Source organism: Oncorhynchus tshawytscha, linkage group LG16 (assembly GCF_018296145.1).
Source record: "Oncorhynchus tshawytscha isolate Ot180627B linkage group LG16, Otsh_v2.0, whole genome shotgun sequence".
Classification (NCBI taxonomy): Eukaryota; Metazoa; Chordata; class Actinopteri; order Salmoniformes; family Salmonidae; genus Oncorhynchus; species Oncorhynchus tshawytscha.
The window spans coordinates 64,014,158-64,026,462 of NC_056444.1; positions in this window are offsets into that span (position 1 = coordinate 64,014,158).

Below are 12,305 nucleotides of genomic sequence, written 5' to 3' on the forward strand. Positions count from 1 at the left end.
ACTGCAATGCTCTACTTTCCGGCTACCTGGATAAAGCACTGAAGAATCTTGACTAGAACCAAAGAATTTGATCATATTACTCCAGTGCTAGCCTCTCTACACTGGCTTCCTGTTAAGGCTAGGGCTGATTTAGAGGTTTTATCTTTAACCTAGAAAGCATTACAAGGGCTTGCGCCTACCTTTCTTTCCGATTTAGTCCTTTTGACTTTTGACTGCAGGTGGCCTATGAGAGCTTGCTCTTCTCTGAGGCCCCTGAGAGGGCTGTCTCTGGTCAGATGTGCTCTCTCCGGCCTGCTCTTAGAGACAACAGCAGCCTGCCTCCCACTGCCAGTCCCTGGTGAGGAACGTGGGCAGGAGACTACAGGCTGCCAAGCTTTCTGAGGAACCTGACCAGATGATAGCGATTTCAAAACCAATTTGAAAATCTTAATACCTGCCTTAAACCTTAAACACAATGTCAGTGATAAGATATACACTGAATGACTGTAGTAGTGTCACGCCCTGACCTTAGAGATCCTTTATGTCAACTCAACTGTTTGTAGCTCCACAGTCGTGCATACTGTACACAGCTGAGCCTGCTCAAACACCCATCTTTGACTATCTAATTGGTGTTTTGCAGATGGAGAGATGGTTGTGTTGTCAGTGAGTAGTTCCACATGCTGGAGGTCTGGGAAGCCTTCCTGAGGTTTACTGTAATGACAGCATTGGACTGGCGCTCATGTTTTGGACCATAGTGTCTGAAGATGAAACACGGCTTTAAAACATACCTTTAAATAAACTACTGAAAGAGAATTGAAGCTAATTGTAATACAAGATACACATGTAAAACACTATGTCACCCCGCTCCTCCGCACACTCCACTGGCTTCCAGTTGAAGGTCGAATCCACTACAAGACCATGGTACTTGCCTACGGAACAAAAAGAGGAACTGCCTCTCCCTACCTTCAGGCAATGCTCAAACCCTACACCCCAACCCGAGCACTCCATTCTGTCACCTCTGGTCTCTTGGCCATCCCACCCCTACAGGAGGGCAGCTCCCGCTCAGCCAGGTCCAAGCTGTTCTCTGTCCTGGTACCCCTGTGGTGGAACCAGCTTCCCCCTGAAGCTAGGACAGCAGAGTCCCTGCCCATCTTCCAAAAACATCGGAAACCCTACCTCTTCGAACCCACCCTTTTGTGAACTAACACACACTTTTTTTTCTTACCAACTTTGACTTTATTGAGAAGTGTACTTACTACGACTGCGACATGTTGTTGTCCCACCTAGTTATCTTAAGATAAATGCAATAACTGTAAGTCACTCTGGATAAGAGCGTCTGCTAAATGACTCAAATGTAGATGGTAAATTTAAAAAAAGTATGATTGAACGATCTCCTTGGCTCATGTCTCACCCAGGGTCTGTATGAGGTCAGTGGTGGACTGGTAGGTTAGGGAGGGAGCTGGTATCATCTCATCCAGGGTCTGTATGAGGTCAGTGGTGGACTGGTAGGTTAGGGAGGGAGCTGGTATCATCTCATCCAGGGTCTGTATGAGGTCAGTTGTGGACTGGTAGGTTAGGGAGGGAGCTGGTATCATCTCATCCAGGGTCTGTATGAGGTCAGTGGTGGACTGGTAGGTTAGGGAGGGAGCTTGGTATCATCTCATCCAGGGTCTGTATGAGGTCAGTGGTGGACTGGTAGGTTAGGGAGGGAGCTGGTATCATCTCACCCAGGGTCTGTATGAGGTCAGTGGTGGACTGGTAGGTTAGGGAGGGAGCTTGTATCATCTCTCCAGGTATGAGGTCAGTGGTGGACTGGTCTGTATGAGGTCAGTGGTGGACTGGTGGTCCAGGTTAGGGAGAGAGCTGGTATCATCTCACCCATGGTCTGTATGAGGTCAGTGGTGGACTGGTATGTTAGGGAGGGAGCTGGTATCATCTCACCCAGGGTCTGTATGAGGTCAGTGGTGGACTGGTAGGTTAGGGAGGGAGCTGGTATCATCTCACCCATGGTCTGTATGAGGTCAGTGGTGGACTGGTAGGTTAGGGAGGGAGCTGGTATCATCTCACCCAGGGTCTGTATGAGGTCAGTGGTGGACTGGTAGGTTAGGGAGGGAGCTGGTATCATCTCATCCAGGGTCTGTATGAGGTCAGTGGTGGACTGGTAGGTTAGGGAGGGAGCTGGTATCATCTCACCCAGGGTCTGTATGAGGTCAGTGGTGGACTGGTAGATTAGGGAGGGAGCTGGTATCATCTCACCCAGGGTCTGTATGAGGTCAGTGGTGGACTGGTAGGTTAGGGAGGGAGCTGGTATCATCTCACCCAGGGTCTGTATGAGGTCAGTGGTGGACTGGTAGGTTAGGGAGGGAGCTGGTATCATCTCACCCAGGGTCTGTATGAGGTCAGTGGTGGACTGGTAGGTTAGGGAGGGAGCTGGTATCATCTCATCCAGGGTCTGTATGAGGTCAGTGGTGGACTGGTAGGTTAGGAAGGGAGCTTGTATCATCTCACCCAGGGTCTGTATGAGGTCAGTGGTGGACTGTCCATGTGTAAGGAGTAGGGTTCTGAAGGACAGACAGAGAGGAGATGGGACTGGTAGGTTAGGGAGGGAGCTGGTATCATCTCACCCTGTAGGGTCTGTATGAGGTCAGTGGTGGACTGGGGTCTGTATGAGGTCAGGTTAGGGAGGGTAGGGTTCTGAAGGACAGACAGAGAGGAGATCATCTGGTATCATCTCACCCAGGGTCTGTATGAGGTCAGTGGTGGACTGTCCATGTGTAGGGGTTCTGAGGACAGAGAGAGGAGATGGGACTGGTAGGTTAGGGAGGGAGCATCTCACCCAGGGTCTGTATGAGGTCAGTGGTGGACTGGTAGGTTAGGGAGGGAGGGACTGGTAGGTGGTATCATCTCACCCAGGGTCTGTATGAGGTCAGTGGTGGACTGGTAGGTTTCTGAAGGACAGAGAGGAGCTGGTAGGTCATCTCACCCAGGGTCTGTATGAGGTCAGTGGTCCATGGACTGGGACAGACAGAGAGGAGATGGGAGGTTAGGTTAGGGAGGGCTGGTATCATCTGGTCTGTATCATCTCACCCAGGGTCTGTATGAGGTCAGTGGTGGACTGGTAGGTTAGGGAGGGAGCTGGTATCATCTCACCCAGGGTCTGTATGAGGTCAGTGGTGGACTGTCCATGTGTACTGGGAGGTTAGGACTGGTAGGTTAGGGAGGGAGCTGGTATCATCTCACCCTGTATGAGGTCAGGGTCTGTATGAGGTCAGTGGTGGACTGGTAGGTTAGGGAGGGAGCTGGTATCATCTCACCCAGGGTCTGTATGAGGTCAGTGGTGGACTGGTCCATGTTAGGGTAGGGTTCTGAAGGACAGCCAGATCTGGTAGGTTAGGGAGGGAGCTGGTACATCTCAGGGTCTGTATGAGGTCAGTGGTGGACTGGTAGGTTAGGGAGGGAGCTGGTATCATCTCACCCAGGGTCTGTATGAGGTCAGTGGTGGACTGTCCATGTGTAAGGAGGAGTAGGGTTCTGAAGGACAGACAGAGAGGAGATGGGACTGGTAGGTTAGGGAGGGAGCTGGTATCATCTCACCCAGGGTCTGTATGAGGTCAGTGGTGGACTGTCCATGTAGGTTAGGGAGGGAGCTGGTATCATCTCATCTCCAGGGTCTGTATGAGGTCAGTGGTGGACTGTCCATGTAGGTTTCTGAGGACAGAGGGAGATGGGACTGGTATCATCTGGTATCATCTCAGGGTCTGTATGAGGTCAGTGGTGGACTGGGTTCTGAGGTTAGGGAGGGAGCTGGTATCAGGGAGCTGGTATCATCTCATCCAGGGTCTGTATGAGGTCAGTGGTGGACTGTCCATGTGTAAGGAGTAGGGTTCTGAAGGACAGACAGAGAGGAGATGGGACTGGTAGGTTAGGGAGGGAGCTGGTATCATCTCACCCAGGGTCTGTATGAGGTCAGTGGTGGACTGGTAGGTTAGGGAGGGAGCTGGTATCATCTCACCCAGGGTCTGTATGAGGTCAGTGGTGGACTGGTAGGTTAGGCAGGGAGCTGGTATCATCTCATCCAGGGTCTGTATGAGGTCAGTGGTGGACTGTCCATGAGTAAGGAGCAGGGTTCTGAAGGACAGACAGAGAGGAGATGGGACTGGTAGGTTAGGGAGGGAGCTGGTATCATCTCATCCACACTGGACTTTGAGTCCTAGAGAGAAAAACAAAAATAAATGTGTACACACTGTTACGGATACAGTTATCCTGTGTGTGTGTGTATCCTGTGTGTGTGTTTCTTTTCTCTCCTTCTCCCCTCACAGGTGAAAATCATCACTCCCCAATCAGTCAACAATCAATCATCAATCAGAAGACACACCTCCTCCTATTTCCTACCCTATCACAGTTCCTTCCCCATGGTTTAAAAACCCCATCATTTGTTTGCTCTAGAGCTCAATCTCTCTGTAAATGCCATGTATGTAGATCTCTGTGTTTCACTCTCTCTTTGTGTCTTAACCTCTCTTTTGTTTGAGCACCTCCATAGCACTTTGTCATCACCTGTGAGTATTGTTTTTGGTTATGGTGTTTGTTTGTTGCTGGTGAGAAAAGGGGGAAACCAAGACAAGTCGCCCATGGGCATACACTACCCGTAGGTGAACTTTGTTAAATACACTAGTTAGAACTGGGCGGACCACCCACTGTATTTTTGGTTAGTTAGTTAGCTGTTGTTGAAGTAGTCTAGTCTAGTTTAGGGGTGTTTTTGTATATTTATTGTTTCTTTCCTTGGGTCCAGCTCAGCCCCTTTTCCTGCTCCCCCCCATTACCGTGTGTTTATAAATAAACCTGGAGTTTGACGGTAGATTTCTGTTGTCGTGGTTATTTCGTTCACACTTTTACTTTGTCACAATAATAATTTGCATGAGTTATGTTATGGGTCTCATTACCATCCCCCCTAGACTGTCGGGCCAAAAGGGATTCGTAACAACACACAGATAGCTTTGAGAGAGAGAGAAACGTATTTGCACATCATTACAACACTGTAAATAGACATCTTTATTTTTGAACATTTGTGAGTGTAATGTTTACTTTTCATTTTTTATTGTTTATTTCACTTTTGTTTATCTATTTCAATTGCTTTGACAATGTAAACATGTTTCCCATGCCAATAAAGCCCCTTAAATTGAAATTGAATTGAGAGAGAGAGCGAGTTCCCCCACCTCCTGCCCATCCTCCTCAGAAAAATATAGGCCCTTTAGTGTCTGAAGAGTGAACTGGCTAGTGAAGTCAACCCCCTGGTAAGGTATATGTAACTGAAGGGAAGTTTGTAGTGGAATGCTTACAGGATCTTTGTGGATTTTAATCTCACAGAATTTCAGATTTCGAATGATGACATCCATGAATAGTATGCTTCCGTCCTGAAAAGACAATTATCAAAAGATATGGGTACACGAATGACGGAGAGAAATGACACACTGATACAGTAGACATAAAGGCAGGCAGACAAATGGAAATTGGGGTGTAGATACCTACATGCCACACAGTATGAGGTTGATGGAATCTGCACAGACCATTCCCTCATCAGTCCAGTAGCAGACAGGAGAGATGAGAAATCCCCAGGCTACAACACTCCCAGATTTGTCTCTTCTCACAGGAGACGTCTAATGAAGGTGCACAGACCCCTTGACCACTGGACAATAACACCAAACCGGATGCCGTAGTCACAAGGTGCACCTCCGGTGCCAAGACAAATGCTTTTCCCTTTTTGTGTATAAACATTTTTGTGTATAAACATATAAAAAACACACATGCATTTACTACACTTTTCCACTGAAAACCTGACCATGCTTCAGCGGGTGCCCCTCGTCAATCCCTCACCTCTTTACACATGCCCTGTCCTTTGGCATGATGTAAGCAATGAGCTGCTGCATCTCCCTGATTTCCAACCTAGCCACACGGAACACTGGGTCAGTCCTGCAGAGATTACAGGGGAAAATACTTTGATCAAACCCTTTGATCACATCTGATCATATGATTTCATAGTGTCATATAAACAACTACAATGACTCAAGCCACTCCCAGCAGCACCTGTTCTGACCCACTTACCTGGCTGTGTAGACCCAGATCTCCCAGGAGCTGAGCAGGAGGGCGATGGCCCGATTGGCCCGGCCATAGGCAAAGTTAGGCAGGACTTTCAGCAGTGAGTGGAAGGGGTGTGGGGGCATCATGCACAACTTCTTACCATCTGTACAGGAGAAGATGTGGAGGCTGTATAGTAGACAGAGGCAGATCTATGGAAGGCTTCAATAAAATATCACACTTTTATGTTCTATAAAATGCTGCAATTGTGACTTCGAGGCAATTTCTTTGCCGTGAACATAGCGGACCTGTTGCCCTCCCCCAGGGTGAGAAGGCATGTGGTCTTGTCCAGGGCCTTGCACAGTGTGAAGGAGAGGGCTAGGCGGCGCAGGTGGCTCCAGAAGTCCAGGAAGTAGTTAAGTTGGTAGAGCTGCATGTTCCTCAGAGACCAGGCATTCAGCAGCCACTCTGTTAGCCCCAGTCCCATAACCCCCTTCACACATGTTACACTGCAGATGGAGGGGTGATAACATGAAGTAAAGAAAGTAAGATGAGGAATATGGAAAATAGAAAGTTATCTGAAATAAATGTGGGGGAGAGTGGACGGAAAGAGAAGAGAAAGTGAAGGCTGAAGGGACTTCACTAATCCGACTGTGTCCATTTATGAATGCCCGCCCTCAAGTGTTCACAAAATATACTGCATGCCAACCTTTCAATTAACTACAATTCAGAGTCTATATGAGTGAGAGGATTAGGGTAGAGGGAGCAGGGGGTCACCTGCAGAGCTGGGTCAGGGTGTCCAGGCACCAGAGGCGGATTGTACTGTCCAGAGAGCCAGAGATGAAGATGGAGGGGTGTCAGGGTGCAGGACCAGGTTGGTGACAGGTTGGTTATGGCCCTCAAACACATGGAGGAGATGGGCCGCCTTGCTCCATGCTTTGACTACAGAGAGAACAGGATGGGAGAGTGATGGATTACAAACCACAGATCACTGACTACGGTGTTATCATTTCACTACACCCGCAATAACGTCTGCTAAATATGTGTATGTGACCAATAAAATCTGATTTGATGTTGCAGACCTGGTTGGTGGGCTGATGCTATAGCCTGGTACCAGATGTGTTTGTGCTGTCTTCCCAACTCCTATGTTAATTGTCATGCCCTCCATGTCTTAGCACAGCAGACCAAGGTCCGAGAAGCAGTAGAGGTGCTGGTGGGCCACGTCCAGATCCATACGGGTACACCAGCACCCCTGGGCCAGCAGAAACTCCTGCCTGCAGGTATCAGAGGTCAGAAAGGGATGGAAGTGCTTCATAAATGGCGCAGCGGTCTAAGGTACTGTTTCGCAGTGCTTGAGGCGTCACTGCAGATCCGGGTTTGATCGCGGGCTAAGTCGCAGCCGGCCGCGACCAGAAGGCCCATGAGGTGGCGCACAATTGGCGTCGTCCAGGTCAGGGAGGGTTTGGCCGGCTGGGATGTCCTTGTCCTATTGCCCTCTAGTGACTCCTTGGCGGGCCAGGCGCATGCATGCTGACACTGTCGCCAGTTGTACTGAGTTTCCTCTGACACATTGGTGCGGCTGGCATCCGGGTTAAGCGAGCAGTGTGTCAAGAAGCAGTGCGGCTTGGCAGGGTCATGTTTCGGAGGACGCATGGCTCTCGACCTTCGCCTCTCCCGAGTCCGTTTGGGAGTTGCAGCGACAGACTGTAACTACCAATTGGATGTCACGAAAAAGGTGTAAAAAAGTTTTTACAGAAATGTAAAAACGGGATGGGAGGGGACTCCTTAGGTTACACTAACATTGGTCCTCAAAACCAAATCCTTTAATTAATCTTATAGAGGTAATACAGTAAGAGGTTTAGAATATGGCATTCCATTTACAGGAGATAATAATACAACTCAACATATTTCAATTCACCTGAGAACGAGGCCATAATTTGCCATTGATACATGATTTGATTGAACATATTTGTCTCCATTTGCTGGTAACTCCAAAACTAGAGTGAAAAATACAGGTGGTAAAAATGGTATTCCCGTTATCTGTGGTTATGAATGCAGCCCCTGGTGCAATAATTCAGTGATTCTGGCCGAGTCTCTGTACTCAACCCTATCTGAACACAGAGAGAGCTGATTGGTTTACCCTGACACAGTCACCACATGTGATGAGCTCATTCTTGACCGGGTTGAAGAGCAGGTGAGTGACCAGACTGCAGCTCTCCATGGTCGCCCTCTCCGTCTCCTCAAAGTCCTTGTTGTACACCTGTCATTTACCATGGATGAGGAAAATGCACTGTAGTAAATCTCTGTCAGGTAGTTTCACTACTGTCAGGTAGTTTCAATACCATATTCCTACTCTAGCTGAAGATGTAAAACCTACCCTAAGTGCATAATCCTTTCCCAGTCCAAAATAGACATTCATTTTCTTACAGTAGAGGATTATGATGATAATGTTGAAGTGGTACTTGGGGAAGGCTAACTCTCTCTTCATTGAAAAAGTTAGTAAGAAAATGTTATACAGTGGAGAATAACAGTAAAGGGCAGATACTGGTCACCTCTGGCACATTTTTTAATGATGATGATTATGATGATATTACATAAGCCACTTACACGAATGACAACTGCAAGACACAGACCAGCTAGAGCATCCAAGTGAGTCCAGGATGATAACCCTTTGGCTTCTGCCATTGTAAGTCATTGTACTTAATCAATCATATCAGATTGGAATGTGGATTAGGAATGTGAAACTGGACAATCACAACGAAAACCACCACATTGCTCAATGCGCATTATGCAAAAAGCAAGCTCCAGCAACACAAGTTTGAATTTCAGATGTCTGTAGTGTTGGGCATTCCGATTCTTTCCGGTGAGCCGGCTCATTTTGCTTCATTCACTTAAAAGAGCCGGCTTATTTGGCTCTCAAATAGTTGTTTGTTCAAAATGCCTTAAAATCGAACTAGAACCATAAAATAAATTCTAATCTACAACGTAAAGCCCTAAATGTAGGCTACCATTACATCAGATCGTGAAATGTGAAATCAAATCATTTTTTACCTGGCCAAATTATTAGATGGCCTGCACTGAAAATATCAGCATGGACCAGACTGATGTGCTTTCCCCTCTAGGACTATTTATTGATTCTACAGTGAGGACCCTCTTAAAATGATTGTGTTGTAACTGTATTTGTATCTGTATCTGTAGAAAAACATATCTTTTAGTAACAACTAAAATGTAGTTGCAGTAGGCTATGCAAATCAGGGAGAAAAATTTACGGCTCTTTCACCGATGCGATTCGGTTCCGGACGTTCACCAAAAAGATCCGTTCAAAAAAGCAGACCCATCACTAGTGATCTGTTCGTGGCGCATGCTCTCGCAAGGTCGTAGGCAACAAACTCACCTCCTCTGATCTCTGTTCGGTGCTTAGGCTGATTGAAACTTGTTGGTGTAACTGGTGTGAAATGGCTAGCTAGTTAGCGGGGTGCGCGCTAATAGCATTTCAATCGGTGATGTTACTCGCTCTGAGACCTTGAAGTAGTTGTTTCCCTTGCTCTGCAAGGGCCGCGGCTTTTGTGGAGCGATGGGTAATGATGCTTCGTTGGTGTCAGTTGTTGATGTGTGCAGAGGGTCCCTGGTTCGAGCCCAGGTTGGGATGAGGAGAGGGACAGAAGCAATACTGTTACATTGGTGCCGTGACCCGGATCACTGGTTGCTGTGGAAAAGGAGGAGTTCAAAAGGGGAGTGAGTGTAACCAGTGTGGAATGGTTAGCGGGGTGCGCGCTAATAGTGTTTCAATCAGTGACGTCACTCGCTCTGAGACCTTGAAGCAGTTGTTTCCCTTGCTCTGCAAGGGCTGTGACTTTTGTGGTGCGATGGGTAACGATGCTTCGAGGGTGGCTGGTTCGAGCCCAGGTAGGGGCGAGGAGAGGAGCGCAGTCTTGAGAACTAGTGTTGGAATGAGGCCCCTCGATTCCAGGACTGTTTACATCTCCGACATTCATAACAAAGCTGGATATAGCTATCTATGGATCTAGGCTACTAGCTAAACTCGCTGGACTGGTTAAACAAAATATTTATGTTATTTATACACCTTACATTCGACAAAATTAATGTGAGCGAGGGGTGATTTGGCTTCAAAGCTGGGGTCTAGTTTCTCAACAAGATATGTGGTCAAATATGTGGCCCTCTCTGAAGAACGGACTGGTGGTTGCTTAGCAACAGGTGTTCCATCATTTGCCTCCAGCTGTTGGTTCAATGATGCACATGTCAGGATGTTCAAATTAACTGCTCCTCACTTATTAGGCTACAGAAATACTTAACGGGACTGGAATTGTTTGGTTCAAACCATTTTGTATCCCTAGTATAAACCTAATTTAGTCTAGTCTGTTTTGCATGTGTGTCAAAGTAGGCCTAGAGGAGTTGAGGTGAGTTTCCCGCCACTATCTGTTCACCTCATTTTAGAACGTTGCTATGGCCACAGCCAAACAATGGAGGTGATGGGTTCGAATTCCACTTTACTTCCCTATTGCACGCGCCGGTGTTACCAACCATTATCAATTTAAACAACGGGTGGCCAATATTTTCAAATAATGGTTGACATATTTTCATTAACAACGTTATTTCGATTAATTTATTCATACTATTTTATCCTTCCACAAGATATAGTCCCGACACAAATCTAGGGTCGCTACCCAAGCCGGCTGGTCGTTCGTTCTATCCTTTCTTTCTATCCTTTCAGTTACGACCCAGTCCTAGTCTTTCTGTTCTATATTGTTCTAAATGTTCAATTTCCATGCTAGCTGGCAACGTTCTTATCCCTTGCTTGCTAGCTAGCCAACTACGGCTAATTTACAATCACGTCAAACAGTGCAGGCAGAGTAACAGCAAAATAGCTGCATTTGTTTAAACTTTTCTAGTGACATTTATTTGGATACATACATAACAATGAGCTAATGGCATAGAGAATATGCTCCCTCGTCAGGACACTGTTGTTCAGAGGAGCTAGGCAACAACACAACCTACACAATCACTTCAAACTGAAGCCGCAAAGACAGCAAACTAGCTGCTCTTCATTTTCTATTTCTATTCTTTGTATATATCCATAGAAATGATGCTGATTCATGATATGGACTGGCTGAGAAAAGCTGCCTGTCTGTCTGCCTCATCCCGACATGTTAATTACTATGGGACAGCTGGAGATTGAATTTGAATATTGAAACAATGTTGCAAATGTCAGATAGAGAAACAGCAAGGTTTATACAAATTTCCGTTGTTTAAAACTAAATGGTAGTCTAAAAGAAATGTGAGATAATGTCTAGATGCTTTTTATAGTTTAAATCAAGTGAACAAATTGCCTGGCTGGGCTGATGAGACAGTGGATTGCTCAGTCAGATGGAACAGAGTAAATAGGCAGTTTAAGGTCATAGATTTAGCCAGTGGTAACGTGGAATAGACACCGGCTTTAACCAATCAGCATTCAGGATTATACCCACCCATTGTATACTGTCATAGTGACAATTGCAAATAATACTTCAATGGTTTATTTTAACCTTTATTTAACTAGGCAAGTCAGTTAAGAACACATTCTTATTTAAAATAACCTAATAACCTATAACCTAACTTATTTAATAGCCTAGAAACACTGCCTTGTTCAAGGACAGAATGACAGATTTTTAACTTGTCAGCTCGGGGATTCGATCTAGCAAACTTTCGATACTGGCACAACGCTCTAACCACACTAGGCTACCTGCCACCCCAATGTACAGTCCATTAGGAAGTATTCAGACCCCTTAACTTTTTACACATTTTGTTACATTACAGCCTTTCTGAAATGGATTCAATCTTTTTTTTTCTCTCATCAATCTACAGACAATACGCCATAATGACAAAGCAAAATTTTAGACATTTTTGCAAATGTAAAAAATGAGATATTACATTTTCATAAATATTCACACCCTTTACTCAGTACTTTGTTGAAGCACCTTTGGCAGTGATTACAGCCTCGAGTCGTCTTGGGTATGACGCTACAAGCTTGGTACACCTGTATTTGGGGAGCTTCTCCAATTCTCGGGAGATCCTCTCAAGCTCTGTCAGGTTGGATGGGGAGAGCCGCTGCACAGCTATTTTCAGGTCTCTCCAGAAATGTTTGATCAGGATCAAGTCTGGGCTCTGGCTGCGCCACTCAAGGACATTCAGAGACTTGTCCCTAAGCCACTCCTGCGTTATTTTGACTGTGTGCTTAGGGTTGTTGTCCCGTCAAA